Source organism: Phalangium opilio, unplaced genomic scaffold, assembly GCF_054372755.1.
Source record: "Phalangium opilio isolate 3A_F unplaced genomic scaffold, DU_Popi_V2 ptg000024l_1, whole genome shotgun sequence".
NCBI lineage: Eukaryota > Metazoa > Arthropoda > Arachnida > Opiliones > Phalangiidae > Phalangium > Phalangium opilio.
In genome coordinates this window covers 11,746,018-11,769,066 of record NW_028324155.1, presented here as the reverse complement: position 1 = coordinate 11,769,066, position 23,049 = coordinate 11,746,018, and the positions used below count along the sequence as shown (strand labels likewise).

At 38.5% G+C, this 23,049-nt stretch overlaps 30 non-coding genes and 54 pseudogenes across 30 annotated transcripts; 54 read left to right on the top strand and 30 right to left on the bottom strand.

The window, feature by feature from the left end:
• The first annotated feature begins 22 nt into the window (after positions 1–22).
• LOC149694082 (5S ribosomal RNA) lies at positions 23–141 on the top strand (annotated as a pseudogene).
• Positions 142–278: 137 nt separating this feature from the next.
• LOC149694081 (5S ribosomal RNA) lies at positions 279–397 on the top strand. Its single transcript, XR_016383020.1, has one exon. It is a non-coding gene; the product is annotated as a 5S ribosomal RNA (ribosomal RNA).
• A 362-nt stretch (positions 398–759) lies between these two features.
• Positions 760–878, top strand: LOC149694080 (5S ribosomal RNA). Its single transcript, XR_016383299.1, has one exon. It is a non-coding gene; the product is annotated as a 5S ribosomal RNA (ribosomal RNA).
• A 137-nt stretch (positions 879–1,015) lies between these two features.
• Positions 1,016–1,133, top strand: LOC149694079 (5S ribosomal RNA). The gene has a single exon (XR_016383369.1). It is a non-coding gene; the product is annotated as a 5S ribosomal RNA (ribosomal RNA).
• A 137-nt stretch (positions 1,134–1,270) lies between these two features.
• LOC149694078 (5S ribosomal RNA) lies at positions 1,271–1,389 on the top strand (annotated as a pseudogene).
• A 137-nt stretch (positions 1,390–1,526) lies between these two features.
• LOC149694077 (5S ribosomal RNA) lies at positions 1,527–1,645 on the top strand. The gene has a single exon (XR_016383019.1). It is a non-coding gene; the product is annotated as a 5S ribosomal RNA (ribosomal RNA).
• Positions 1,646–2,007: 362 nt separating this feature from the next.
• LOC149694076 (5S ribosomal RNA) lies at positions 2,008–2,126 on the top strand. The gene has a single exon (XR_016383298.1). It is a non-coding gene; the product is annotated as a 5S ribosomal RNA (ribosomal RNA).
• A 137-nt stretch (positions 2,127–2,263) lies between these two features.
• On the top strand, positions 2,264–2,381 carry LOC149694075 (5S ribosomal RNA). The gene has a single exon (XR_016383368.1). It is a non-coding gene; the product is annotated as a 5S ribosomal RNA (ribosomal RNA).
• A 137-nt stretch (positions 2,382–2,518) lies between these two features.
• Positions 2,519–2,637, top strand: LOC149694074 (5S ribosomal RNA; annotated as a pseudogene).
• A 137-nt stretch (positions 2,638–2,774) lies between these two features.
• Positions 2,775–2,893, top strand: LOC149694073 (5S ribosomal RNA). Its single transcript, XR_016383017.1, has one exon. It is a non-coding gene; the product is annotated as a 5S ribosomal RNA (ribosomal RNA).
• A 362-nt stretch (positions 2,894–3,255) lies between these two features.
• Positions 3,256–3,374, top strand: LOC149694072 (5S ribosomal RNA; annotated as a pseudogene).
• Positions 3,375–3,510: 136 nt separating this feature from the next.
• On the top strand, positions 3,511–3,629 carry LOC149694071 (5S ribosomal RNA; annotated as a pseudogene).
• A 133-nt stretch (positions 3,630–3,762) lies between these two features.
• LOC149694070 (5S ribosomal RNA) lies at positions 3,763–3,881 on the top strand (annotated as a pseudogene).
• Positions 3,882–4,018: 137 nt separating this feature from the next.
• LOC149694069 (5S ribosomal RNA) lies at positions 4,019–4,136 on the top strand. The gene has a single exon (XR_016383367.1). It is a non-coding gene; the product is annotated as a 5S ribosomal RNA (ribosomal RNA).
• Positions 4,137–4,273: 137 nt separating this feature from the next.
• LOC149694068 (5S ribosomal RNA) lies at positions 4,274–4,391 on the top strand. The gene has a single exon (XR_016383365.1). It is a non-coding gene; the product is annotated as a 5S ribosomal RNA (ribosomal RNA).
• A 134-nt stretch (positions 4,392–4,525) lies between these two features.
• LOC149694067 (5S ribosomal RNA) lies at positions 4,526–4,644 on the top strand. Its single transcript, XR_016383216.1, has one exon. It is a non-coding gene; the product is annotated as a 5S ribosomal RNA (ribosomal RNA).
• A 137-nt stretch (positions 4,645–4,781) lies between these two features.
• On the top strand, positions 4,782–4,884 carry LOC149694066 (5S ribosomal RNA; annotated as a pseudogene).
• Positions 4,885–5,004: 120 nt separating this feature from the next.
• Positions 5,005–5,123, top strand: LOC149694065 (5S ribosomal RNA). Its single transcript, XR_016383016.1, has one exon. It is a non-coding gene; the product is annotated as a 5S ribosomal RNA (ribosomal RNA).
• Positions 5,124–5,259: 136 nt separating this feature from the next.
• Positions 5,260–5,362, top strand: LOC149694064 (5S ribosomal RNA; annotated as a pseudogene).
• Positions 5,363–5,484: 122 nt separating this feature from the next.
• Positions 5,485–5,602, top strand: LOC149694063 (5S ribosomal RNA; annotated as a pseudogene).
• A 137-nt stretch (positions 5,603–5,739) lies between these two features.
• LOC149694062 (5S ribosomal RNA) lies at positions 5,740–5,856 on the top strand (annotated as a pseudogene).
• Positions 5,857–5,993: 137 nt separating this feature from the next.
• On the top strand, positions 5,994–6,112 carry LOC149694061 (5S ribosomal RNA). The gene has a single exon (XR_016383215.1). It is a non-coding gene; the product is annotated as a 5S ribosomal RNA (ribosomal RNA).
• A 138-nt stretch (positions 6,113–6,250) lies between these two features.
• LOC149694060 (5S ribosomal RNA) lies at positions 6,251–6,353 on the top strand (annotated as a pseudogene).
• Positions 6,354–6,475: 122 nt separating this feature from the next.
• On the top strand, positions 6,476–6,594 carry LOC149694059 (5S ribosomal RNA; annotated as a pseudogene).
• Positions 6,595–6,730: 136 nt separating this feature from the next.
• Positions 6,731–6,849, top strand: LOC149694058 (5S ribosomal RNA). The gene has a single exon (XR_016383214.1). It is a non-coding gene; the product is annotated as a 5S ribosomal RNA (ribosomal RNA).
• Positions 6,850–6,986: 137 nt separating this feature from the next.
• Positions 6,987–7,104, top strand: LOC149694057 (5S ribosomal RNA). The gene has a single exon (XR_016383364.1). It is a non-coding gene; the product is annotated as a 5S ribosomal RNA (ribosomal RNA).
• A 137-nt stretch (positions 7,105–7,241) lies between these two features.
• LOC149694056 (5S ribosomal RNA) lies at positions 7,242–7,360 on the top strand. The gene has a single exon (XR_016383213.1). It is a non-coding gene; the product is annotated as a 5S ribosomal RNA (ribosomal RNA).
• Positions 7,361–7,498: 138 nt separating this feature from the next.
• On the top strand, positions 7,499–7,601 carry LOC149694055 (5S ribosomal RNA; annotated as a pseudogene).
• A 122-nt stretch (positions 7,602–7,723) lies between these two features.
• LOC149694054 (5S ribosomal RNA) lies at positions 7,724–7,842 on the top strand (annotated as a pseudogene).
• A 136-nt stretch (positions 7,843–7,978) lies between these two features.
• LOC149694053 (5S ribosomal RNA) lies at positions 7,979–8,097 on the top strand (annotated as a pseudogene).
• Positions 8,098–8,234: 137 nt separating this feature from the next.
• Positions 8,235–8,337, top strand: LOC149694052 (5S ribosomal RNA; annotated as a pseudogene).
• Positions 8,338–8,459: 122 nt separating this feature from the next.
• LOC149694051 (5S ribosomal RNA) lies at positions 8,460–8,562 on the top strand (annotated as a pseudogene).
• A 137-nt stretch (positions 8,563–8,699) lies between these two features.
• LOC149694050 (5S ribosomal RNA) lies at positions 8,700–8,818 on the top strand. Its single transcript, XR_016383297.1, has one exon. It is a non-coding gene; the product is annotated as a 5S ribosomal RNA (ribosomal RNA).
• Positions 8,819–8,955: 137 nt separating this feature from the next.
• On the top strand, positions 8,956–9,073 carry LOC149694049 (5S ribosomal RNA; annotated as a pseudogene).
• A 137-nt stretch (positions 9,074–9,210) lies between these two features.
• LOC149694048 (5S ribosomal RNA) lies at positions 9,211–9,329 on the top strand. The gene has a single exon (XR_016383212.1). It is a non-coding gene; the product is annotated as a 5S ribosomal RNA (ribosomal RNA).
• Positions 9,330–9,706: 377 nt separating this feature from the next.
• LOC149694047 (5S ribosomal RNA) lies at positions 9,707–9,825 on the top strand (annotated as a pseudogene).
• Positions 9,826–9,961: 136 nt separating this feature from the next.
• On the top strand, positions 9,962–10,079 carry LOC149694046 (5S ribosomal RNA; annotated as a pseudogene).
• A 137-nt stretch (positions 10,080–10,216) lies between these two features.
• Positions 10,217–10,335, top strand: LOC149694045 (5S ribosomal RNA; annotated as a pseudogene).
• Positions 10,336–10,472: 137 nt separating this feature from the next.
• LOC149694044 (5S ribosomal RNA) lies at positions 10,473–10,591 on the top strand (annotated as a pseudogene).
• A 136-nt stretch (positions 10,592–10,727) lies between these two features.
• LOC149694043 (5S ribosomal RNA) lies at positions 10,728–10,845 on the top strand (annotated as a pseudogene).
• Positions 10,846–10,981: 136 nt separating this feature from the next.
• On the top strand, positions 10,982–11,100 carry LOC149694042 (5S ribosomal RNA; annotated as a pseudogene).
• A 362-nt stretch (positions 11,101–11,462) lies between these two features.
• Positions 11,463–11,581, top strand: LOC149694041 (5S ribosomal RNA; annotated as a pseudogene).
• Positions 11,582–11,718: 137 nt separating this feature from the next.
• On the top strand, positions 11,719–11,821 carry LOC149694040 (5S ribosomal RNA; annotated as a pseudogene).
• A 122-nt stretch (positions 11,822–11,943) lies between these two features.
• Positions 11,944–12,062, top strand: LOC149694039 (5S ribosomal RNA; annotated as a pseudogene).
• Positions 12,063–12,198: 136 nt separating this feature from the next.
• On the top strand, positions 12,199–12,317 carry LOC149694038 (5S ribosomal RNA; annotated as a pseudogene).
• A 137-nt stretch (positions 12,318–12,454) lies between these two features.
• Positions 12,455–12,557, top strand: LOC149694037 (5S ribosomal RNA; annotated as a pseudogene).
• Positions 12,558–12,679: 122 nt separating this feature from the next.
• LOC149694036 (5S ribosomal RNA) lies at positions 12,680–12,798 on the top strand (annotated as a pseudogene).
• Positions 12,799–12,934: 136 nt separating this feature from the next.
• Positions 12,935–13,053, top strand: LOC149694035 (5S ribosomal RNA; annotated as a pseudogene).
• A 137-nt stretch (positions 13,054–13,190) lies between these two features.
• On the top strand, positions 13,191–13,309 carry LOC149694034 (5S ribosomal RNA; annotated as a pseudogene).
• A 137-nt stretch (positions 13,310–13,446) lies between these two features.
• LOC149694033 (5S ribosomal RNA) lies at positions 13,447–13,564 on the top strand. Its single transcript, XR_016383363.1, has one exon. It is a non-coding gene; the product is annotated as a 5S ribosomal RNA (ribosomal RNA).
• Positions 13,565–13,698: 134 nt separating this feature from the next.
• Positions 13,699–13,817, top strand: LOC149694032 (5S ribosomal RNA). The gene has a single exon (XR_016383210.1). It is a non-coding gene; the product is annotated as a 5S ribosomal RNA (ribosomal RNA).
• A 137-nt stretch (positions 13,818–13,954) lies between these two features.
• Positions 13,955–14,057, top strand: LOC149694031 (5S ribosomal RNA; annotated as a pseudogene).
• A 137-nt stretch (positions 14,058–14,194) lies between these two features.
• LOC149694030 (5S ribosomal RNA) lies at positions 14,195–14,313 on the top strand. The gene has a single exon (XR_016383182.1). It is a non-coding gene; the product is annotated as a 5S ribosomal RNA (ribosomal RNA).
• A 137-nt stretch (positions 14,314–14,450) lies between these two features.
• On the top strand, positions 14,451–14,568 carry LOC149694029 (5S ribosomal RNA). The gene has a single exon (XR_016383362.1). It is a non-coding gene; the product is annotated as a 5S ribosomal RNA (ribosomal RNA).
• A 204-nt stretch (positions 14,569–14,772) lies between these two features.
• LOC149694028 (5S ribosomal RNA) lies at positions 14,773–14,875 on the bottom strand (annotated as a pseudogene).
• Positions 14,876–14,995: 120 nt separating this feature from the next.
• LOC149694027 (5S ribosomal RNA) lies at positions 14,996–15,099 on the bottom strand (annotated as a pseudogene).
• Positions 15,100–15,235: 136 nt separating this feature from the next.
• On the bottom strand, positions 15,236–15,354 carry LOC149694026 (5S ribosomal RNA; annotated as a pseudogene).
• A 137-nt stretch (positions 15,355–15,491) lies between these two features.
• Positions 15,492–15,610, bottom strand: LOC149694025 (5S ribosomal RNA; annotated as a pseudogene).
• A 120-nt stretch (positions 15,611–15,730) lies between these two features.
• Positions 15,731–15,833, bottom strand: LOC149694024 (5S ribosomal RNA; annotated as a pseudogene).
• A 136-nt stretch (positions 15,834–15,969) lies between these two features.
• Positions 15,970–16,088, bottom strand: LOC149694023 (5S ribosomal RNA). Its single transcript, XR_016383156.1, has one exon. It is a non-coding gene; the product is annotated as a 5S ribosomal RNA (ribosomal RNA).
• Positions 16,089–16,225: 137 nt separating this feature from the next.
• Positions 16,226–16,344, bottom strand: LOC149694022 (5S ribosomal RNA). The gene has a single exon (XR_016383015.1). It is a non-coding gene; the product is annotated as a 5S ribosomal RNA (ribosomal RNA).
• A 137-nt stretch (positions 16,345–16,481) lies between these two features.
• Positions 16,482–16,600, bottom strand: LOC149694021 (5S ribosomal RNA). The gene has a single exon (XR_016383014.1). It is a non-coding gene; the product is annotated as a 5S ribosomal RNA (ribosomal RNA).
• A 120-nt stretch (positions 16,601–16,720) lies between these two features.
• On the bottom strand, positions 16,721–16,823 carry LOC149694020 (5S ribosomal RNA; annotated as a pseudogene).
• Positions 16,824–16,960: 137 nt separating this feature from the next.
• Positions 16,961–17,079, bottom strand: LOC149694019 (5S ribosomal RNA; annotated as a pseudogene).
• A 137-nt stretch (positions 17,080–17,216) lies between these two features.
• Positions 17,217–17,335, bottom strand: LOC149694018 (5S ribosomal RNA). The gene has a single exon (XR_016383238.1). It is a non-coding gene; the product is annotated as a 5S ribosomal RNA (ribosomal RNA).
• A 120-nt stretch (positions 17,336–17,455) lies between these two features.
• Positions 17,456–17,559, bottom strand: LOC149694017 (5S ribosomal RNA; annotated as a pseudogene).
• A 136-nt stretch (positions 17,560–17,695) lies between these two features.
• LOC149694016 (5S ribosomal RNA) lies at positions 17,696–17,814 on the bottom strand (annotated as a pseudogene).
• Positions 17,815–17,951: 137 nt separating this feature from the next.
• Positions 17,952–18,070, bottom strand: LOC149694015 (5S ribosomal RNA; annotated as a pseudogene).
• A 120-nt stretch (positions 18,071–18,190) lies between these two features.
• LOC149694014 (5S ribosomal RNA) lies at positions 18,191–18,293 on the bottom strand (annotated as a pseudogene).
• Positions 18,294–18,429: 136 nt separating this feature from the next.
• Positions 18,430–18,548, bottom strand: LOC149694013 (5S ribosomal RNA). The gene has a single exon (XR_016383209.1). It is a non-coding gene; the product is annotated as a 5S ribosomal RNA (ribosomal RNA).
• A 137-nt stretch (positions 18,549–18,685) lies between these two features.
• LOC149694012 (5S ribosomal RNA) lies at positions 18,686–18,804 on the bottom strand (annotated as a pseudogene).
• A 137-nt stretch (positions 18,805–18,941) lies between these two features.
• On the bottom strand, positions 18,942–19,060 carry LOC149694011 (5S ribosomal RNA). The gene has a single exon (XR_016383013.1). It is a non-coding gene; the product is annotated as a 5S ribosomal RNA (ribosomal RNA).
• Positions 19,061–19,180: 120 nt separating this feature from the next.
• Positions 19,181–19,283, bottom strand: LOC149694010 (5S ribosomal RNA; annotated as a pseudogene).
• Positions 19,284–19,420: 137 nt separating this feature from the next.
• LOC149694009 (5S ribosomal RNA) lies at positions 19,421–19,539 on the bottom strand. The gene has a single exon (XR_016383012.1). It is a non-coding gene; the product is annotated as a 5S ribosomal RNA (ribosomal RNA).
• Positions 19,540–19,661: 122 nt separating this feature from the next.
• Positions 19,662–19,764, bottom strand: LOC149694008 (5S ribosomal RNA; annotated as a pseudogene).
• A 137-nt stretch (positions 19,765–19,901) lies between these two features.
• LOC149694007 (5S ribosomal RNA) lies at positions 19,902–20,019 on the bottom strand (annotated as a pseudogene).
• A 134-nt stretch (positions 20,020–20,153) lies between these two features.
• Positions 20,154–20,272, bottom strand: LOC149694006 (5S ribosomal RNA; annotated as a pseudogene).
• A 120-nt stretch (positions 20,273–20,392) lies between these two features.
• Positions 20,393–20,495, bottom strand: LOC149694005 (5S ribosomal RNA; annotated as a pseudogene).
• Positions 20,496–20,631: 136 nt separating this feature from the next.
• LOC149694004 (5S ribosomal RNA) lies at positions 20,632–20,750 on the bottom strand. Its single transcript, XR_016383208.1, has one exon. It is a non-coding gene; the product is annotated as a 5S ribosomal RNA (ribosomal RNA).
• Positions 20,751–21,913: 1,163 nt separating this feature from the next.
• LOC149694003 (5S ribosomal RNA) lies at positions 21,914–22,032 on the bottom strand (annotated as a pseudogene).
• A 136-nt stretch (positions 22,033–22,168) lies between these two features.
• LOC149694002 (5S ribosomal RNA) lies at positions 22,169–22,287 on the bottom strand. Its single transcript, XR_016383349.1, has one exon. It is a non-coding gene; the product is annotated as a 5S ribosomal RNA (ribosomal RNA).
• Positions 22,288–22,409: 122 nt separating this feature from the next.
• LOC149694001 (5S ribosomal RNA) lies at positions 22,410–22,512 on the bottom strand (annotated as a pseudogene).
• A 137-nt stretch (positions 22,513–22,649) lies between these two features.
• LOC149694000 (5S ribosomal RNA) lies at positions 22,650–22,768 on the bottom strand (annotated as a pseudogene).
• Positions 22,769–22,905: 137 nt separating this feature from the next.
• On the bottom strand, positions 22,906–23,024 carry LOC149693999 (5S ribosomal RNA; annotated as a pseudogene).
• Between the last annotated feature and the right edge of the window lie 25 nt (positions 23,025–23,049).

Below are 23,049 nucleotides of genomic sequence, written 5' to 3'. Positions count from 1 at the left end.
CGAATTATTAAATAGCACTCTCGGCAACGGCCATATCACGCTGAAAACACCGGTTCTCGTCCTATCACCGAAGTTAAGCAGCGTCGAGCGCAGTCAGTACTTGGGAGGGAGACCACTTAGGAACACTGCGTGCCGTTGGCTTTTTCACTTTTTTTTCCTCTTTTAAATTCCAATAGATATGAAAAAAGCAAACATATTTTCTTTTTGTTATTGTTTTAAAAAGATGAAGGTTAATTTGTCTCACTTAATTTAAATTCGAATTATTAAATAGCACTCTCGGCAACGGCCATATCACGCTGAAAACACCGGTTCTCGTCCGATCACCGAAGTTAAGCAGCGTCGAGCGCAGTCAGTACTTGGGAGGGAGACCACTTAGGAACACTGCGTGCCGTTGGCTTTTTCACTTTTTTTTCCTCTTTTAAATTCCAATAGATATGAAAAAAGCAAACATATTTTCTTTTTGTTATTGTTTGAAAAAGATGATGGTTATTTTCTCTCACTTAATTTAAATTCGAATTATTATCTAGCACTCTCGGCAACGGCCATACCACGCTGAAAACACCGGTTCTCGTCCGATCACCGAAGTTTAGCAGCGTCGAGCGCAGTCAGTACTTGGAAACTTTGCGTGCCGTTGGCTTTTTCACTTTTATTTCCTCTTTTAAATTCCATGAGATATGAAAAAAGCAAACATATCTTCTTTTTCTTATTGATTTATAAAGATGAAGGTTAATTATATTCGAATTATTAAATAGCACTCTCGGCAACGGCCATATCACGCTGAAAACACCGGTTCTCGTCCGATCACCGAAGTTAAGCAGCGTCGAGCGCAGTCAGTACTTGGGAGGGAGACCACTTAGGAAAACTGGGTGCCGTTGGCTTTTTCACTTTTTTTTCCTCTTTTAAATTCCTATAGATATGAAAAAAGCAAACATATTATCTTTTTGTTATTGTTTTAAAAAGATGAAGGTTAATTTGTCTCACTTAATTTAAATTCGAATTATTAAATAGCACTCTCGGCAACGGCCATATCACGCTGAAAACACCGGTTCTCGTCCGATCACCGAAGTTAAGCAGCGTCGAGCGCAGTCAGTACTTGGGAGGAGACCACTTAGGAACACTGCGTGCCGTTGGCTTTTTCACTTTTCTTTCCTCTTTTAAATTCCTATAGATATGAAAAAAGCAAACATATTATCTTTTTGTTATTGCTTTAAAAAGATGAAGGTTAATTTGTCTCACTTAATTTAAATTCGAATTATTAAATAGCACTCTCGGCAACGGCCATATCACGCTGAAAACACCGGTTCTCGTCCTATCACCGAAGTTAAGCAGCGTCGAGCGCAGTCAGTACTTGGGAGGGAGACCACTTAGGAACACTGCGTGCCGTTGGCTTTTTCACTTTTTTTTCCTCTTTTAAATTCCAATAGATATGAAAAAAGCAAACATATTTTCTTTTTGTTATTGTTTTAAAAAGATGAAGGTTAATTTGTCTCACTTAATTTAAATTCGAATTATTAAATAGCACTCTCGGCAACGGCCATATCACGCTGAAAACACCGGTTCTCGTCCGATCACCGAAGTTAAGCAGCGTCGAGCGCAGTCAGTACTTGGGAGGGAGACCACTTAGGAACACTGCGTGCCGTTGGCTTTTTCACTTTTTTTTCCTCTTTTAAATTCCAATAGATATGAAAAAAGCAAACATATTTTCTTTTTGTTATTGTTTGAAAAAGATGATGGTTATTTTCTCTCACTTAATTTAAATTCGAATTATTATCTAGCACTCTCGGCAACGGCCATACCACGCTGAAAACACCGGTTCTCGTCCGATCACCGAAGTTTAGCAGCGTCGAGCGCAGTCAGTACTTGGAAACTTTGCGTGCCGTTGGCTTTTTCACTTTTATTTCCTCTTTTAAATTCCATGAGATATGAAAAAAGCAAACATATCTTCTTTTTCTTATTGATTTATAAAGATGAAGGTTAATTATATTCGAATTATTAAATAGCACTCTCGGCAACGGCCATATCACGCTGAAAACACCGGTTCTCGTCCGATCACCGAAGTTAAGCAGCGTCGAGCGCAGTCAGTACTTGGGAGGGAGACCACTTAGGAAAACTGGGTGCCGTTGGCTTTTTCACTTTTTTTTCCTCTTTTAAATTCCTATAGATATGAAAAAAGCAAACATATTATCTTTTTGTTATTGTTTTAAAAAGATGAAGGTTAATTTGTCTCACTTAATTTAAATTCGAATTATTAAATAGCACTCTCGGCAACGGCCATATCACGCTGAAAACACCGGTTCTCGTCCGATCACCGAAGTTAAGCAGCGTCGAGCGCAGTCAGTACTTGGGAGGAGACCACTTAGGAACACTGCGTGCCGTTGGCTTTTTCACTTTTCTTTCCTCTTTTAAATTCCTATAGATATGAAAAAAGCAAACATATTATCTTTTTGTTATTGCTTTAAAAAGATGAAGGTTAATTTGTCTCACTTAATTTAAATTCGAATTATTAAATAGCACTCTCGGCAACGGCCATATCACGCTGAAAACACCGGTTCTCGTCCTATCACCGAAGTTAAGCAGCGTCGAGCGCAGTCAGTACTTGGGAGGGAGACCACTTAGGAACACTGCGTGCCGTTGGCTTTTTCACTTTTTTTTCCTCTTTTAAATTCCAATAGATATGAAAAAAGCAAACATATTTTCTTTTTGTTATTGTTTTAAAAAGATGAAGGTTAATTTGTCTCACTTAATTTAAATTCGAATTATTAAATAGCACTCTCGGCAACGGCCATATCACGCTGAAAACACCGGTTCTCGTCCGATCACCGAAGTTAAGCAGCGTCGAGCGCAGTCAGTACTTGGGAGGGAGACCACTTAGGAACACTGCGTGCCGTTGGCTTTTTCACTTTTTTTTCCTCTTTTAAATTCCAATAGATATGAAAAAAGCAAACATATTTTCTTTTTGTTATTGTTTGAAAAAGATGATGGTTATTTTCTCTCACTTAATTTAAATTCGAATTATTATCTAGCACTCTCGGCAACGGCCATACCACGCTGAAAACACCGGTTCTCGTCCGATCACCGAAGTTTAGCAGCGTCGAGCGCAGTCAGTACTTGGAAACTTTGCGTGCCGTTGGCTTTTTCACTTTTATTTCCTCTTTTAAATTCCATGAGATATGAAAAAAGCAAACATATCTTCTTTTTCTTATTGATTTATAAAGATGAAGGTTAATTATATTCGAATTATTAAATAGCACTCTCGACAACGGCCATATCACGCTGAAAACACCGGTTCTCGTCCGATAACCGAAGTTAAGCAGCGTCGAGCGCAGTCAGTACTTGGGAGGGAGACCACTTAGGAACACTGCGTTCCGTTGGCTTTTTCACTTTTTTTCCTCTTTTAAATTCCTATAGATATGAAAAAAGCAAACATATTTTCTTTTTGTTATTGTTTTAAAAAGATGAAGGTCAATTTGTCTCACTTAATTTAAGTTCGAATTATTATCTAGCACTCTCGGCAACGGCCATATCACGCTGAAAACACCGGTTCTCGTCGGATCACCGAAGTTAAGCAGCGTCGAGCGCAGTCAGTACTTGGGAGGGAGAAAACTTAGGAACACTGCGCGCCGTTGGCTTTTTCACTTTTTTTCCTCTTTTAAATTCCAATAGATATGAAAAAAGCCAACATATTTTCTTTTTGTTATTGTTTTAAAAAGATGGTTAATTTGTCTCACTTAATTTAAATTCGAATTATTAAATAGCACTCTCGGCAACGGCCATATCACGCTGAAAACCCCGGTTCTCGTCCGATCACCGAAGTTAAGCAGCGTCGAGCGCAGTCAGTACTTGGGAGGGAGACCACTTAGGAAAACTGGGTGCCGTTGGCTTTTTCACTTTTTTTTTATCTTTTAAATTCCTATAGATATGAAAAAAGCAAACATATTATCTTTTTGTTATTGTTTTAAAAAGATGAAGGTTAATTTGTCTCACTTAATTTAAATTCGAATTATTAAATAGCACTCTCGGCAACGGCCATATCACGCTGAAAACACCGGTTCTCGTCCGATCACCGAAGTTAAGCAGCGTCGAGCGCAGTCAGTACTTGGGAGGAGACCACTTAGGAACACTGCGTGCCGTTGGCTTTTTCACTTTTCTTTCCTCTTTTAAATTCCTATAGATATGAAAAAAGCAAACATATTATCTTTTTGTTATTGCTTTAAAAAGATGAAGGTTAATTTGTCTCACTTAATTTAAATTCGAATTATTAAATAGCACTCTCGGCAACGGCCATATCACGCTGAAAACACCGGTTCTCGTCCGATCACCGAAGTTAAGCAGCGTCGAGCGCAGTCAGTACTTGGGAGGAGACCACTTAGGAACACTGCGTGCCGTTGGCTTTTTCACTTTTTTTTCCTCTTTTAAATTCCTATAGATATGAAAAAAGCAAACATATTTTCTTTTTGTTATTGTTTTAAAAAGATGGTCAATTTGTCTCACTTAATTTAAATTCGAATTATTAAATAGCACTCTCGGCAACGGCCATATCACGCTGAAAACACCGGTTCTCGTCGGATCACCGAAGTTAAGCAGCGTCGAGCGCAGTCAGTACTTGGGAGGGAGACCACTTAGGAACACTGCGTGCCGTTGGCTTTTTCAATTTTTTTTCCTCTTTTAAATTCCAATAGATATGAAAAAAGCAAACATATTTTCTTTTTGTTATTGTTTTAAAAAGATGATGGTTAATTTGTCTCACTTAATTTAAATTCGAATTATTATCTAGCACTCTCGGCAACGGCCATATCACGCTGAAAACACCGGTTCTCGTCCGATCACCGAAGTTAAGCAGCGTCGAGCGCAGTCAGTACTTGGAAACTTTGCGTGCCGTTGGCTTTTTCACTTTTATTTCCTCTTTTAAATTCCATGAGATATGAAAAAAGCAAACATCTTCTTTTTCTTATTGATTTATAAAGATGAAGGTTAATTAAATTCGAATTATTAAATAGCACTCTCGGCAACGGCCATATCACGCTGAAAACACCGGTTCTCGTCCGATCACCGAAGTTAAGCAGCGTCGAGCGCAGTCAGTACTTGGGAGGGAGACCACTTAGGAACACTGCGTGCCGTTGGCTTTTTCACTTTTTTTCCTCTTTTAAATTCCAATAGATATGAAAAAAGCAAACATATTTTCTTTTTGTTATTGTTTTAAAAAGATGAAGGTTAATTTGTCTCACTTAATTTAAATTCGAATTATTAAATAGCACTCTCGGCAACGGCCATATCACGCTGAAAACACCGGTTCTCGTCCGATCACCGAAGTTTAGCAGCGTCGAGCGCAGTCAGTACTTGGAAACTTTGCGTGCCGTTGGCTTTTTCACTTTTATTTCCTCTTTTAAATTCCATGAGATATGAAAAAAGCAAACATATCTTCTTTTTCTTATTGATTTATAAAGATGAAGGTTAATTATATTCGAATTATTAAATAGCACTCTCGGCAACGGCCATATCACGCTGAAAACACCGGTTCTCGTCCGATAACCGAAGTTAAGCAGCGTCGAGCGCAGTCAGTACTTGGGAGGAGACCACTTAGGAACACTGCGTGCCGTTGGCTTTTTCACTTTTTTTTCCTCTTTTAAATTCCTATAGATATGAAAAAAGCAAACATATTATCTTTTTGTTATTGTTTTAAAAAGATGAAGGTTAATTTGTCTCACTTAATTTAAATTCGAATTATTAAATAGCACTCTCGGCAACGGCCATATCACGCTGAAAACACCGGTTCTCTCCGATCACCGAAGTTAAGCAGCGTCGAGCGCAGTCAGTACTTGGGAGGAGACCACTTAGGAACACTGCGTGCCGTTGGCTTTTTCACTTTTTTTTCCTCTTTTAAATTCCTATAGATATGAAAAAAGCAAACATATTTTCTTTTTGTTATTGTTTTAAAAAGATGAAGGTCAATTTGTCTCACTTAATTTAAATTCGAATTATTAAATAGCACTCTCGGCAACGGCCATATCACGCTGAAAACACCGGTTCTCGTCGGATCACCGAAGTTAAGCAGCGTCGAGCGCAGTCAGTACTTGGGAGGGAGACCACTTAGGAACACTGCGTGCCGTTGGCTTTTTCACTTTTTTTTTCCTCTTTTAAATTCCAATAGATATGAAAAAAGCAAACATATTTTCTTTTTGTTATTGTTTTAAAAAGATGATGGTTAATTTCTCTCACTTAATTTAAATTCGAATTATTATCTAGCACTCTCGGCAACGGCCATATCACGCTGAAAACACCGGTTCTCGTCCGATCACCGAAGTTTAGCAGCGTCGAGCGCAGTCAGTACTTGGAAACTTTGCGTGCCGTTGGCTTTTTCACTTTTATTTCCTCTTTTAAATTCCATGAGATATGAAAAAAGCAAACATATCTTCTTTTTCTTATTGATTTATAAAGATGAAGGTTAATTATATTCGAATTATTAAATAGCACTCTCGGCAAAGGCCATATCACGCTGAAAACACCGGTTCTCGTCCGATAACCGAAGTTAAGCAGCGTCGAGCGCAGTCAGTACTTGGGAGGGAGACCACTTAGGAACACTGCGTTCCGTTGGCTTTTTCACTTTTTTTCCTCTTTTAAATTCCTATAGATATGAAAAAAGCAAACATATTTTCTTTTTGTTATTGTTTTAAAAAGATGAAGGTCAATTTGTCTCACTTAATTTAAGTTCGAATTATTATCTAGCACTCTCGGCAACGGCCATATCACGCTGAAAACACCGGTTCTCGTCGGATCACCGAAGTTAAGCAGCGTCGAGCGCAGTCAGTACTTGGGAGGGAGACCACTTAGGAACACTGCGTGCCGTTGGCTTTTTCACTTTTTTTTCCTCTTTTAAATTCCTATAGATATGAAAAAAGCAAACATATTATCTTTTTGTTATTGTTTTAAAAAGATGAAGGTTAATTTGTCTCACTTAATTTAAATTCGAATTATTAAATAGCACTCTCGGCAACGGCCATATCACGCTGAAAACACCGGTTCTCGTCCGATCACCGAAGTTAAGCAGCGTCGAGCGCAGTCAGTACTTGGGAGGAGACCACTTAGGAACACTGCGTGCCGTTGGCTTTTTCACTTTTTTTTCCTCTTTTAAATTCCTATAGATATGAAAAAAGCAAACATATTTTCTTTTTGTTATTGTTTTAAAAAGATGAAGGTCAATTTGTCTCACTTAATTTAAATTCGAATTATTAAATAGCACTCTCGGCAACGGCCATATCACGCTGAAAACACCGGTTCTCGTCGGATCACCGAAGTTAAGCAGCGTCGAGCGCAGTCAGTACTTGGGAGGGAGACCACTTAGGAACACTGCGTGCCGTTGGCTTTTTCACTTTTTTTTTCCTCTTTTAAATTCCAATAGATATGAAAAAAGCAAACATATTTTCTTTTTGTTATTGTTTTAAAAAGATGATGGTTAATTTCTCTCACTTAATTTAAATTCGAATTATTATCTAGCACTCTCGGCAACGGCCATATCACGCTGAAAACACCGGTTCTCGTCCGATCACCGAAGTTTAGCAGCGTCGAGCGCAGTCAGTACTTGGAAACTTTGCGTGCCGTTGGCTTTTTCACTTTTATTTCCTCTTTTAAATTCCATGAGATATGAAAAAAGCAAACATATCTTCTTTTTCTTATTGATTTATAAAGATGAAGGTTAATTATATTCGAATTATTAAATAGCACTCTCGGCAACGGCCATATCACGCTGAAAACACCGGTTCTCGTCCGATAACCGAAGTTAAGCAGCGTCGAGCGCAGTCAGTACTTGGGAGGGAGACCACTTAGGAACACTGCGTTCCGTTGGCTTTTTCACTTTTTTTCCTCTTTTAAATTCCTATAGATATGAAAAAAGCAAACATATTTTCTTTTTGTTATTGTTTTAAAAAGATGAAGGTCAATTTGTCTCACTTAATTTAAGTTCGAATTATTATCTAGCACTCTCGGCAACGGCCATATCACGCTGAAAACACCGGTTCTCGTCGGATCACCGACGTTAAGCAGCGTCGAGCGCAGTCAGTACTTGGGAGGGAGACCACTTAGGAACACTGCGCGCCGTTGGCTTTTTCACTTTTTTTTCCTCTTTTAAATTCCAATAGATATGAAAAAAGCAAACATATTTTCTTTTTGTTATTGTTTTAAAAAGATGATGGTTAATTTCTCTCACTTAATTTAAATTCGAATTATTATCTAGCACTCTCGGCAACGGCCATATCACGCTGAAAACACCGGTTCTCGTCCGATCACCGAAGTTTAGCAGCGTCGAGCGCAGTCAGTACTTGGAAACTTTGCGTGCCGTTGGCTTTTTCACTTTTATTTCCTCTTTTAAATTCCATGAGATATGAAAAAAGCAAACATATCTTCTTTTTCTTATTGATTTATAAAGATGAAGGTTAATTATATTCGAATTATTAAATAGCACTCTCGGCAACGGCCATATCACGCTGAAAACACCGGTTCTCGTCCGATCACCGAAGTTTAGCAGCGTCGAGCGCAGTCAGTACTTGGAAACTTTGCGTGCCGTTGGCTTTTTCACTTTTATTTCCTCTTTTAAATTCCATGAGATATGAAAAAAGCCAACATATTTTCTTTTTGTTATTGTTTTAAAAAGATGAAGGTTAATTTGTCTCAACTAATTTAAATTCGAATTATTAAATAGCACTCTCGGCAACGGCCATATCACGCTGAAAACACCGGTTCTCGTCCGATCACCGAAGTTAAGCAGCGTCGAGCGCAGTCAGTACTTGGGAGGGAGACCACTTAGGAAAACTGGGTGCCGTTGGCTTTTTCACTTTTTTTTCCTCTTTTAAATTCCTATAGATATGAAAAAAGCAAACATATTATCTTTTTGTTATTGTTTTAAAAAGATGAAGGTTAATTTGTCTCACTTAATTTAAATTCGAATTATTAAATAGCACTCTCGGCAACAGCCATATCACGCTGAAAACACCGGTTCTCGTCCGATCACCGAAGTTAAGCAGCGTCGAGCGCAGTCAGTACTTGGGAGGAGACCACTTAGGAACACTGCGTGCCGTTGGCTTTTTCACTTTTTTTTCCTCTTTTAAATTCCTATAGATATGAAAAAAGCAAACATATTTTCTTTTTGTTATTGTTTTAAAAAGATGAAGGTCAATTTGTCTCACTTAATTTAAATTCGAATTATTAAATAGCACTCTCGGCAACGGCCATATCACGCTGAAAACACCGGTTCTCGTCGGATCACCGAAGTTAAGCAGCGTCGAGCGCAGTCAGTACTTGGGAGGGAGACCACTTAGGAACACTGCGTGCCGTTGGCTTTTTCAATTTTTTTTCCTCTTTTAAATTCCAATAGATATGAAAAAAGCAAACATATTTTCTTTTTGTTATTGTTTTAAAAAGATGATGGTTAATTTGTCTCACTTAATTTAAATTCGAATTATTATCTAGCACTCTCGGCAACAGCCATATCACGCTAAAAACACCGGTTCTCGTCCGATCACCGAAGTTAAGCAGCGTCGAGCGCAGTAGGTACTTGGAAACTTTGCGTGCCGTTGGCTTTTTCACTTTTTTTTCCTCTTTTAAATTCCTATAGATATGAAAAAAGCAAACATATTTACTTTTTGTTATTGTTTTAAAAAGATGAAGGTCAATTTGTCTCACTTAATTTAAATTCGAATTATTATCTAGCACTCTCGGCAACGGCCATATCACGCTGAAAACACCGGTTCTCGTCGGATCTCCGAAGTTAAGCAGCGTCGAGCGCAGTCAGTACTTTGGAGGGAGACCACTTAGGAACACTGCGCGAAGTTGGCTTTTTCACTTTTTTTTCCTCTTTTAAATTCCAATAGATATGAAAAAAGCCAACATATTTTCTTTTTGTTATTGTTTTAAAAAGATGAAGGTTAATTTTCTCACTTAATTTAAATTCGAATTATTAAATAGCACTCTCGGCAACGGCCATATCACGCTGATAACACCGGTTCTCGTCCGATCACCGAAGTTAAGCAGCGTCGAGCGCAGTCAGTACTTGGGAGGAGACCACTTAGGAACACTGCGTGCCGTTGGCTTTTTCACTTTTTTTTCCTCTTTTAAATTCCTATAGATATGAAAAAAGCAAACATATTTTCTTTTTGTTATTGTTTTAAAAAGATGAAGGTCAATTTGTCTCACTTAATTTAAATTCGAATTATTATCTAGCACTCTCGGCAACGGCCATATCACGCTGAAAACACCGGTTCTCGTCGGATCCCCGAAGTTAAGCAGCGTCGAGCGCAGTCAGTACTTGGGAGGGAGACCACTTAGGAACACTGCGTGCCGTTGGCTTTTTCACTTTTTTTTCCTCTTTTAAATTCCTATAGATATGAAAAAAGCAAACATATTTACTTTTTGTTATTGTTTTAAAAAGATGAAGGTCAATTTGTCTCACTTAATTTAAATTCGAATTATTATCTAGCACTCTCGGCAACGGCCATATCACGCTGAAAACACCGGTTCTCGTCGGATCTCCGAAGTTAAGCAGCGTCGAGCGCAGTCAGTACTTGGGAGGGAGACCACTTTGGAACACTGCGCGAAGTTGGCTTTTTCACTTTTTTTTCCACTTTTAAATTCCAATAGATATGAAAAAAGCCAACATATTTTCTTTTTGTTATTGTTTTAAAAAGATGAAGGTTAATTTTCTCACTTAATTTAAATTCGAATTATTAAATAGCACTCTCGGCAACGGCCATATCACGCTGATAACACCGGTTCTCGTCCGATCACCGAAGTTAAGCAGCGTCGAGCGCAGTCAGTACTTGGGAGGAGACCACTTAGGAACACTGCGTGCCGTTGGCTTTTTCACTTTTTTTCCTCTTTTAAATTCCTATAGATATGAAAAAAGCAAACATATTTTCTTTTTGTTATTGTTTTAAAAAGATGAAGGTCAATTTGTCTCACTTAATTTAAATTCGAATTATTATCTAGCACTCTCGGCAACGGCCATATCACGCTGAAAACACCGGTTCTCGTCGGATCCGAGAAGTTAAGCAGCGTCGAGCGCAGTCAGTACTTGGGAGGGAGACCACTTAGGAACACTGCGAGCCGTTGGCTTTTTCACTTTTTTTTCCTCTTTTAAATTCCAATAGATATGAAAAAAGCCAACATATTTTCTTTTTGTTATTGTTTTAAAAAGATGAAGGTTAATTTGTCTCACTTAATTTAAATTCGAATTATTAAATAGCACTCTCGGCAACGGCCATATCACGCTGAAAACACCGGTTCTCGTCCGATCACCGAAGTTAAGCAGCGTCGAGCGCAGACAGTACTTGGAAACTTTGCGTGGCGTTGGCATTTTCACTTTTATTTCCTCTTTTAAATTCCATCAGATATGAAAAAAGCAAACATATCTTCTTTTTCTTATTGATTTATAAAGATGAAGGTTAATTAAACTCAAATTATTAAATAGCACTCTCGGCAACGGCCATATCACGCTGAAAACACCGTTTCTCGTCCGATCACCGAAGTTAAGCAGCGTCGAGCCCAGTCAGTACTTGTGCGGGAGACCACTTAGGAACACTGCGAGCCGTTGGCTTTTTCACTTTTTTTTCCTCTTTTAAATTAAAATAGATATGAAAAAAGCAAACATATTTTCTTTTTGTTATTGTTTTAAAAAGATGATGGTTAATTTCTCTCACTTAATTTAAATTCGAATTATTATCTAGCACTCTCGGCAACGGCCATATCACGCTGAAAACACCGGTTCTCGTCCGATCACCGAAGTTTAGCAGCGTCGAGCGCAGTCAGTACTTGGAAACTTTGCGTGCCGTTGGCTTTTTCACTTTTATTTCCTCTTTTAAATTCCATGAGATATGAAAAAAGCAAACATATCTTCTTTTTCTTATTGATTTATAAAGATGAAGGTTAATTATATTCGAATTATTAAATAGCACTCTCGGCAACGGCCATATCACGCTGAAAACACCGGTTCTCGTCCGATAACCGAAGTTAAGCAGCGTCGAGCGCAGTCAGTACTTGGGAGGGAGACCACTTAGGAACACTGCGTTCCGTTGGCTTTTTCACTTTTTTTCCTCTTTTAAATTCCTATAGATATGAAAAAAGCAAACATATTTTCTTTTTGTTATTGTTTTAAAAAGATGAAGTTCAATTTGTCTCACTTAATTTAAGTTCGAATTATTATCTAGCACTCTCGGCAACGGCCATATCACGCTGAAAACACCGGTTCTCGTCGGATCACCGAAGTTAAGCAGCTTCGAGCGCAGTCAGTACTTGGGAGGGAGACCACTTAGGAACACTGCGCGCCGTTGGCTTTTTCACTTTTTTTTCCTCTTTTAAATTCCAATAGATATGAAAAAAGCAAACATATTTTCTTTTTGTTATTGTTTTAAAAAGATGATGGTTAATTTCTCTCACTTAATTTAAATTCGAATTATTATCTAGCACTCTCGGCAACGGCCATATCACGCTGAAAACACCGGTTCTCGTCCGATCACCGAAGTTTAGCAGCGTCGAGCGCAGTCAGTACTTGGAAACTTTGCGTGCCGTTGGCTTTTTCACTTTTATTTCCTCTTTTAAATTCCATGAGATATGAAAAAAGCAAACATATCTTCTTTTTCTTATTGATTTATAAAGATGAAGGTTAATTATATTCGAATTATTAAATAGCACTCTCGGCAACGGCCATATCACGCTGAAAACACCGGTTCTCGTCCGATAACCGAAGTTAAGCAGCGTCGAGCGCAGTCAGTACTTGGGAGGGAGACCACTTAGGAACACTGCGTTCCGTTGGCTTTTTCACTTTTTTTCCTCTTTTAAATTCCTATAGATATGAAAAAAGCAAACATATTTTCTTTTTGTTATTGTTTTAAAAAGATGAAGGTCAATTTGTCTCACTTAATTTAAGTTCGAATTATTATCTAGCACTCTCGGCAACGGCCATATCACGCTGAAAACACCGGTTCTCGTCGGATCACCGAAGTTAAGCAGCGTCGAGCGCAGTCAGTACTTGGGAGGGAGACCACTTAGGAACACTGCGCGCCGTTGGCTTTTTCACTTTTTTTTCCTCTTTTAAATTCCAATAGATATGAAAAAAGCCAACATATTTTCTTTTTGTTATTGTTTTAAAAAGATGAAGGTTAATTTGTCTCACTTAATTTAAATTCGAATTATTAAATAGCACTCTCGGCAACGGCCATATCACGCTGAAAACACCGGTTCTCGTCCGATCACCGAAGTTAAGCAGCGTCGACCGCAGTCAGTACTTGGGAGGGAGACCACTTAGGAAAACTGGGTGCCGTTGGCTTTTTCACTTTTTTTTCCTCTTTTAAATTCCTATAGATATGAAAAAAGCAAACATATTATCTTTTTGTTATTGTTTTAAAAAGATGAAGGTTAATTTGTCTCACTTAATTTAAATTCGAATTATTAAATAGCACTCTCGGCAACGGCCATATCACGCTGAAAACACCGGTTCTCGTCCGATCACCGAAGTTAAGCAGCGTCGAGCGCAGTCAGTACTTGGGAGGAGACCACTTAGGAACACTGCGTGCCGTTGGCTTTTTCACTTTTTTTTCCTCTTTTAAATTCCTATAGATATGAAAAAAGCAAACATATTTTCTTTTTGTTATTGTTTTAAAAAGATGGTCAATTTGTCTCACTTAATTTAAATTCGAATTATTAAATAGCACTCTCGGCAACGGCCATATCACGCTGAAAACACCGGTTCTCGTCGGATCACCGAAGTTAAGCAGCGTCGAGCGCAGTCAGTACTTGGGAGGGAGACCACTTAGGAACACTGCGTGCCGTTGGCTTTTTCAATTTTTTTTCCTCTTTTAAATTCCAATAGATATGAAAAAGGCAAACATATTTTCTTTTTGTTATTGTTTTAAAAAGATGATGGTTAATTTGTCTCACTTAATTTAAATTCGAATTATTATCTAGCACTCTCGGCAACGGCCATATCACGCTGAAAACACCGGTTCTCGTCGGATCACCGAAGTTAAGCAGCGTCGAGCGCAGTAGGTACTTGGAAACTTTGCGTGCCGTTGGCTTTTTCACTTTTTTTTCCTCTTTTAAATTCCTATAGATATGAAAAAAGCAAACATATTTACTTTTTGTTATTGTTTTAAAAAGATGAAGGTCAATTTGTCTCACTTAATTTAAATTCGAATTATTATCTAGCACTCTCGGCAACGGCCATATCACGCTGAAAACACCGGTTCTCGTCGGATCACCGAAGTTAAGCAGCGTCGAGCGCAGTCAGTACTTGGGAGGGAGACCACTTAGGAACACTGCGCGCCGTTGTCTTTTTCACTTTTTTTTCCTCTTTTAAATTCCAATAGATATGAAAAAAGCCAACATATTTTCTTTTTGTTATTGTTTTAAAAAGATGAAGGTTAATTTGTCTCACTTAATTTAAATTCGAATTATTAAATAGCACTCTCGGCAACGGCCATATCACGCTGAAAACACCGGTTCTCGTCCGATCACCGAAGTTAAGCAGCGTCGAGCGCAGTCAGTACTTGGGAGGAGACCACTTAGGAACACTGCGTGCCGTTGGCTTTTTCACTTTTTTTTCCTCTTTTAAATTCCTATAGATATGAAAAAAGCAAACATATTTTCTTTTTGTTATTGTTTTAAAAAGATGGTCAATTTGTCTCACTTAATTTAAATTCGAATTATTATCTAGCACTCTCGGCAACGGCCATATCACGCTGAAAACACCGGTTCTCGTCGGATCACTGACTGAGGAAATAAAAGTGAAAAAGGCAACGGCACGCAGTGTTCCCAAGTACTGACCGCGCTCGACGCTGCTTAACTTCGGTGATCGGACGAGAACCGGTGTTTTCAGCGTGATATGGCCGTTGCCGAGAGTGCTAGATAATAATTCGAATTTAATTAACCTTCATCTTTATAAATCAATAAGAAAAAGAAGATGTTTGCTTTTTTCATATCTCATGGAATTTAAAAAAGGAAATAAAAGTGAAAAAGCCAACGGCACGAAAAAGTTTCCAAGTACTGACTGCGCTCGACGCTGCTTAACTTCGGTGATCGGACGAGAACCGGTGTTTTCAGCGTGATATGGCCGTTGCCGAGAGTGCTAGATAATAATTCGAATTTAAATTAAGTGAGACAAATTAACCATCATCTTTTTAAAACAATAACAAAAAGAAAATATGTTTGCTTTTTTCATATCTATTGGAATTTAAAAGAGGAAAAAAAGTGAAAAAGCCAACGGCACGCAGTGTTCCTAAGTGGTCTCCCTCCCAAGTACTGACTGCGCTCGACGCTGCTTAACTTCGGTGATCCGACGAGAACCGGTGTTTTCAGCGTGATATTGCCGTAGCCGACAGTGCTAGATAATAATTCGAATTTAAATTAAGTGAGACAAATTGACCTTCATCTTTTTAAAACAATAACAAAAAGAAAATATGTTTGCTTTTTTCATATCTATAGGAATTTAAAAGAGGAAACAAAAGTGAAAAAGTCAACGGCACCCAGTTCTCCTAAGTGGTCTCCCTCGCAAGTACTGACTGCGCTCGACGCTGCTTAACTTCGGTGATCGGACGAGAACCGGTGTTTTCAGCGTGATATGGCCGTTGCCGAGAGTGCTATTTAATAATTCGAATTTAATTAACCTTCATCTTTATAAATCAATAAGAAAAAGAAGATGTTTGCTTTTTTCATATCTCATAGAATTTAAAAGAGGAAATAAAAGTGAAAAAGCCAACGGCACGCAAAGTTTCCAAGTACTGACTGCGCTCGACGCTGCTTAACTTCGGTGATCGGACGAGAACCGGTGTTTTCAGCGTGATATGGCCGTTGCCGAGAGTGCTAGATAATAATTCGAATTTAAATTAAGTGAGACAAATTAACCATCATCTTTTTAAAACAATAACAAAAAGAAAATATGTTTGCTTTTTTCATATCTATTGAATTTAAAAGAGGAAAAAAAAGTGAAAAAGCCAACGGCACGCAGTGTTCCTAAGTGGTCTCCCTCCCAAGTACTGACTGCGCTCGACGCTGCTTAACTTCGGTGATCCGACGAGAACCGGGGTTTTCAGCGCGATATGGCCGTTGGCGAGAGTGCTAGTTAATAATTCGAATTTAAATTAAGTGAGACAAATTAACCTTCATCTTTTTAAAACAATAACAAAAAGAAAATAAGTTTGCTTTTTTCATTTCTATTGGAATTTAAAAGAGGAAATAAAAGTGAAAAAGCCAACGGCACGCAGTGTTCCTAAGTGGTCTCCCTCCCAAGTACTGACTGCGCTCGACGCTGCTTAACTTCGGTGATCGGACGAGAACCGGTGTTTTCAGCGTGATATGGCCGTTGCCGAGAGTGCTATTTAATAATTCGAATTTAAATTAAGTGAGACAAATTAACCTTCATCTTTTTAAAACAATAACAAAAAGAAAATATGTTTGCTTTTTTCATATCTATTGGAATTTAAAAGAGGAAAAAAAAGTGAAAAAGCCAACGGCACGCAGTGTTCCTAAGTGGTCTCCCTCCCAAGTACTGACTGCGCTCGACGCTGCTTAACTTCGGTGATCGGACGAGAACCGGTGTTTTCAGCGTGATATGGCCGTTGCCGAGAGTGCTATTTAATAATTCGAATTTAATTAACCTTCATCTTTATAAATCAATAAGAAAAAGAAGATGTTTGCTTTTTTCATATCTCATGGAATTTAAAAGAGGAAATAAATGTGAAAAAGCCAACGGCACGCAAAGTTTCCAAGTACTGACTGCGCTCGACGCTGCTTAACTTCGGTGATCCGACGAGAACCGGTGTTTTCAGCGTGATATTGCCGTTGCCGACAGTGCTAGATAATAATTCGAATTTAAATTAAGTGAGACAAATTGACCTTCATCTTTTTAAAACAATAACAAAAAGAAAATATGTTTGCTTTTTTCATATCTATAGGAATTTAAAAGAGGAAAAAAAAGTGAAAAAGTCAACGGCACCCAGTTTTCCTAAGTGGTCTCCCTCGCAAGTACTGACTGCGCTCGACGCTGCTTAACTTCGGTGATCGGACGAGAACCGGTGTTTTCAGCGTGATATGGCCGTTGCCGAGAGTGCTATTTAATAATTCGAATTTAAATTAAGTGAGACAAATTAACCTTCATCTTTTTAAAACAATAACAAAAAGAAAATATGTTGGCTTTTTTCATATCTATTGGAATTTAAAAGAGGAAAAAAAAGTGAAAAAGCCAACGGCACGCAGTGTTCCTAAGTGGTCTCCCTCCCATGTACTGACTGCGCTCGACGCTGCTTAACTTCGGTGATCGGACGAGAACCGGTGTTTTCAGCGTGATATGGCCGTTGCCGAGAGTGCTAGATAATAATTCGAATTTAATTAACCTTCATCTTTATAAATCAATAAGAAAAAGAAGATGTTTGCTTTTTTCATATCTCATGGAATTTAAAAGAGGAAATAAAAGTGAAAAAGCCAACGGCACGAAAAAGTTTCCAAGTACTGACTGCGCTCGACGCTGCTTAACTTCGGTGATCGGACGAGAACCGGTGTTTTCAGCGTGATATGGCCGTTGCCGAGAGTGCTAGATAATAATTCGAATTTAAATTAAGTGAGACAAATTAACCATCATCTTTTTAAAACAATAACAAAAAGAAAATATGTTTGCTTTTTTCATATCTATTGGAATTTAAAAGAGGAAAAAAAGTGAAAAAGCCAACGGCACGCAGTGTTCCTAAGTGGTCTCCCTCCCAAGTACTGACTGCGCTCGACGCTGCTTAACTTCGGTGATCCGACGAGAACCGGTGTTTTCAGCGTGATATTGCCGTAGCCGACAGTGCTAGATAATAATTCGAATTTAAATTAAGTGAGACAAATTGACCTTCATCTTTTTAAAACAATAACAAAAAGAAAATATGTTTGCTTTTTTCATATCTATAGGAATTTAAAAGAGGAAACAAAAGTGAAAAAGTCAACGGCACCCAGTTTTCCTAAGTGGTCTCCCTCGCAAGTACTGACTGCGCTCGACGCTGCTTAACTTCGGTGATCGGACGAGAACCGGTGTTTTCAGCGTGATATGGCCGTTGCCGAGAGTGCTATTTAATAATTCGAATTTAATTAACCTTCATCTTTATAAATCAATAAGAAAAAGAAGATGTTTGCTTTTTTCATATCTCATAGAATTTAAAAGAGGAAATAAAAGTGAAAAAGCCAACGGCACGCAAAGTTTCCAAGTACTGACTGCGCTCGACGCTGCTTAACTTCGGTGATCGGACGAGAACCGGTGTTTTCAGCGTGATATGGCCGTTGCCGAGAGTGCTAGATAATAATTCGAATTTAAATTAAGTGAGACAAATTAACCATCATCTTTTTAAAACAATAACAAAAAGAAAATATGTTTGCTTTTTTCATATCTATTGAATTTAAAAGAGGAAAAAAAAGTGAAAAAGCCAACGGCACGCAGTGTTCCTAAGTGGTCTCCCTCCCAAGTACTGACTGCGCTCGACGCTGCTTAACTTCGGTGATCCGACGAGAACCGGTGTTTTCAGCGTGATATGGCCGTTGCCGACAGTGCTAGATAATAATTCGAATTTAAATTAAGTGAGACAAATTGACCTTCATCTTTTTAAAACAATAACAAAAAGAAAATATGTTTGCTTTTTTCATATCTATAGGAATTTAAAAGAGGAAAAAAAAGTGAAAAAGTCAACGGCACCCAGTTTTCCTAAGTGGTCTCCCTCGCAAGTACTGACTGCGCTCGACGCTGCTTAACTTCGGTGATCGGACGAGAACCGGTGTTTTCAGCGTGATATGGCCGTTGCCGAGAGTGCTATTTAATAATTCGAATTTAAATTAAGTGAGACAAATTAACCTTCATCTTTTTAAAACAATAACAAAAAGAAAATATGTTTGCTTTTTTCATATATATTGGAATTTAAAAGAGGAAAAAAAAGTGAAAAAGCCAACGGCACGCAGTGTTCCTAAGTGGTCTCCCTCCCAAGTACTGACTGCGCTCGACGCTGCTTAACTTCGGTGATCGGACGAGAACCGGTGTTTTCAGCGTGATATGGCCGTTGCCGAGAGTGCTAGATAATAATTCGAATTTAATTAACCTTCATCTTTATAAATCAATAAGAAAAAGAAGATGTTTGCTTTTTTCATATCTCATGGAATTTAAAAGAGGAAATAAAAGTGAAAAAGCCAACGGCACGCAAAGTTTCCAAGTACTGACTGCGCTCGACGCTGCTTAACTTCGGTGATCGGACGAGAACCGGTGTTTTCAGCGTGATATGGCCGTTGCCGAGAGTGCTAGATAATAATTCGAATTTAAATTAAGTGAGACAAATTAACCATCATCTTTTTAAAACAATAACAAAAAGAAAATATGTTTGCTTTTTTCATATCTTTTGGAATTTAAAAGAGGAAAAAAAAGTGAAAAAGCCAACGGCACGCAGTGTTCCTAAGTGGTCTCCCTCCCAAGTACTGACTGCGCTCGACGCTGCTTAACTTCGGTGATCGGACGAGAACCGGTGTTTTCAGCGTGATATGGCCGTTGCCGAGAGTGCTATTTAATAATTCGAATTTAATTAACATTCATCTTTATAAATCAATAAGAAAAAGAAGATATGTTTGCTTTTTTCATATCTCATGGAATTTAAAAGAGGAAATAAAAGTGAAAAAGCCAACGGCACGCAAAGTTTCCAAGTACTGACTGCGCTCGACGCTGCTTAACTTCGGTGATCGGACGAGAACCGGTGTTTTCAGCGTGATATGGCCGTTGCCGAGAGTGCTAGATAATAATTCGAATTTAAATTAAGTGAGACAAATTAACCATCATCTTTTTAAAACAATAACAAAAAGAAAATATGTTTGCTTTTTTCATATCTATCGGAATTTAAAAGAGGAAAAAAAAGTGAAAAAGCCAACGGCACGCAGTGTTCCTAAGTGGTCTCCTCCCAAGTACTGACTGCGCTCGACGCTGCTTAACTTCGGTGATCCGACGAGAACCGGTGTTTTCAGCGTGATATTGCCGTAGCCGACAGTGCTAGATAATAATTCGAATTTAAATTAAGTGAGACAAATTGACCATCTTTTTAAAACAATAACAAAAAGAAAATATGTTTGCTTTTTTCATATCTATAGGAATTTAAAAGAGGAAACAAAAGTGAAAAAGTCAACGGCACCCAGTTTTCCTAAGTGGTCTCCCTCGCAAGTACTGACTGCGCTCGACGCTGCTTAACTTCGGTGATCGGACGAGAACCGGTGTTTTCAGCGTGATATGGCCGTTGCCGAGAGTGCTATTTAATAATTCGAATTTAATTAACCTTCATCTTTATAAATCAATAAGAAAAAGAAGATGTTTGCTTTTTTCAGATCTCATGGAATTTAAAAGAGGAAATAAAAGTGAAAAAGCCAACGGCACGCAAAGTTTCCAAGTACTGACTGCGCTCGACGCTGCTTAACTTCGGTGATCGGACGAGAACCGGTGTTTTCAGCGTGATATGGCCGTTGCCGAGAGTGCTAGATAATAATTCGAATTTAAAATAAGTGAGACAAATTAACCATCATCTTTTTAAAACAATAACAAAAAGAAAATATGTTTGCTTTTTTCATATCTATTGATTTTAAAAGAGGAAAAAAAAGTGAAAAAGCCAACGGCACGCAGTGTTCCTAAGTGGTCTCCCTCCCAAGTACTGACTGCGCTCGACGCTGCTTAACTTCGGTGATCCGACGAGAACCGGTGTTTTCAGCGTGATATGGCCGTTGCCGACAGTGCTAGATAATAATTCGAATTTAAATTAAGTGAGACAAATTGACCTTCATCTTTTTAAAACAATAACAACAAGTTGGGAAAACCAAAATATTACCTCTCCGTGTCAAGAAGATTATATAAACTTAAAGTATCCAATGAAAACGTTATTATGTTTCTGAGTTGGGGTTTCCCATTTTTGTTGTTGTTTTGAAAAATATATCGCAATGCACGGGCCTTGATAGATATAGGAGGCAATGAATGAAATATATCACAATGCACGGGCCTTGATAGATATAAGAGGCAATGAAGGAAATATATCGCATGCACGGGCCTTGGTAGATATAGGAGGCAATGATAATCTCTCTCTTTGCACCAGAGGTTTATCTTTAATATTTAAATAAATATAATTATTTTTAATTATTTTAATCTTCAATAATTAACATTAATAATAGTTAAATCGTTTAAAATAAAGTTATACCTATTATCTTCTCAAACTTTGCTAATATTGACGTTTAAAGTTAAGGGTACCCCTCTTGCCCGCTTTTTTCAAATTTGGGGTATATATACGATTCGTTTCCATTATAATAGTAAGGAAAAAGCGCAATTGCGAAAACCTTTGGTGGCGATCCCACCTTAGGGAGGCTAGACGTTTCTCGTAACCCTAGCTGATCGCCGCGTATATCCTAAAACCAAACGATGATAATGGAGTAGAAGCCAATGATACAGATTGGTGTCTATGTGGAATAGACGGAAGACCAGTGGATGGTGGTGTTAGAAGCCAGTGTAAGTGCAGACTGGTGTCAATGTGGGATTGACAAAGAGCAGAAGATGGTGGTGATTAGAAGCCAGTAAGAACAGACTGGTGTCCGTGTGGGATGGACAAAGACCAGAAGATGGTGGTGTGAGAACTCAAGTAGAGGAGCCATTTCCGTGACTGTGAAAGCAGTTCGGAAATGGCGAACACGTTTGCTCCGATACGCAAACTGCGAACGCGGTCACGTGGGTGTAACAACGGACAGACAGACAGACACACAGACAGACACACACACAGACAGACACACACACAGACACGGCCGTTACAGAACCTCTCCTGGACTACGTCACACGGAGAGGTAAAAAGAAAATATGTTTGCTTTTTTCATATCTATAGGAATTTAAAAGAGGAAAAAAAAGTGAAAAAGTCAACGGCACCCAGTTTTCCTAAGTGGTCTCCCTCGCAAGTACTGACTGCGCTCGACGCTGCTTAACTTCGGTGATCCGACGAGAACCGGTGTTTTCAGCGTGATATGGCCGTTGCCGAGAGTGCTATTTAATAAGTCGAATTTAAATTAAGTGAGACAAATTAACCTTCATCTTTTTAAAACAATAACAAAAAGAAAATATGTTGGCTTTTTTCATATCTATTGGAATTTAAAAGAGGAAAAAAAGTGAAAAAGCCAACGGCACGCAGTGTTCCTAAGTGGTTTCCCTCCCATGTACTGACTGCGCTCGACGCTGCTTAACTTCGGTGATCGGACGAGAACCGGTGTTTTCAGCGTGATATGGCCGTTGCCGAGAGTGCTAGATAATAATTCGAATTTAATTAACCTTCATCTTTATAAATCAATAAGAAAAAGAAGATATGTTTGCTTTTTTCATATCTCATGGAATTTAAAAGAGGAAATAAAAGTGAAAAAGCCAACGGCACGCAAAGTTTCCAAGTACTGACTGCGCTCGACGCTGCTTAACTTCGGTGATCGGACGAGAACCGGTGTTTTCAGCGTGATATGGCCGTTGCCGAGAGTGCTAGATAATAATTCGAATTTAAATTAAGTGAGACAAATTAACCATCATCTTTTTAAAACAATAACAAAAAGAAAATATGTTTGCTTTTTTCATATCTATCGGAATTTAAAAGAGGAAAAAAAAGTGAAAAAGCCAACGGCACGCAGTGTTCCTAAGTGGTCTCCCTCCCAAGTACTGACTGCGCTCGACGCTGCTTAACTTCGGTGATCCGACGAGAACCGGTGTTTTCAGCGTGATATTGCCGTAGCCGACAGTGCTAGATAATAATTCGAATTTAAATTAAGTGAGACAAATTGACCTTCATCTTTTTAAAACAATAACAAAAAGAAAATATGTTTGCTTTTTTCATATCTATAGGAATTTAAAAGAGGAAACAAAAGTGAAAAAGTCAACGGCACCCAGTTTTCCTAAGTGGTCTCCCTCGCAAGTACTGACTGCGCTCGACGCTGCTTAACTTCGGTGATCGGACGAGAACCGGTGTTTTCAGCGTGATATGGCCGTTGCCGAGAGTGCTATTTAATAATTCGAAT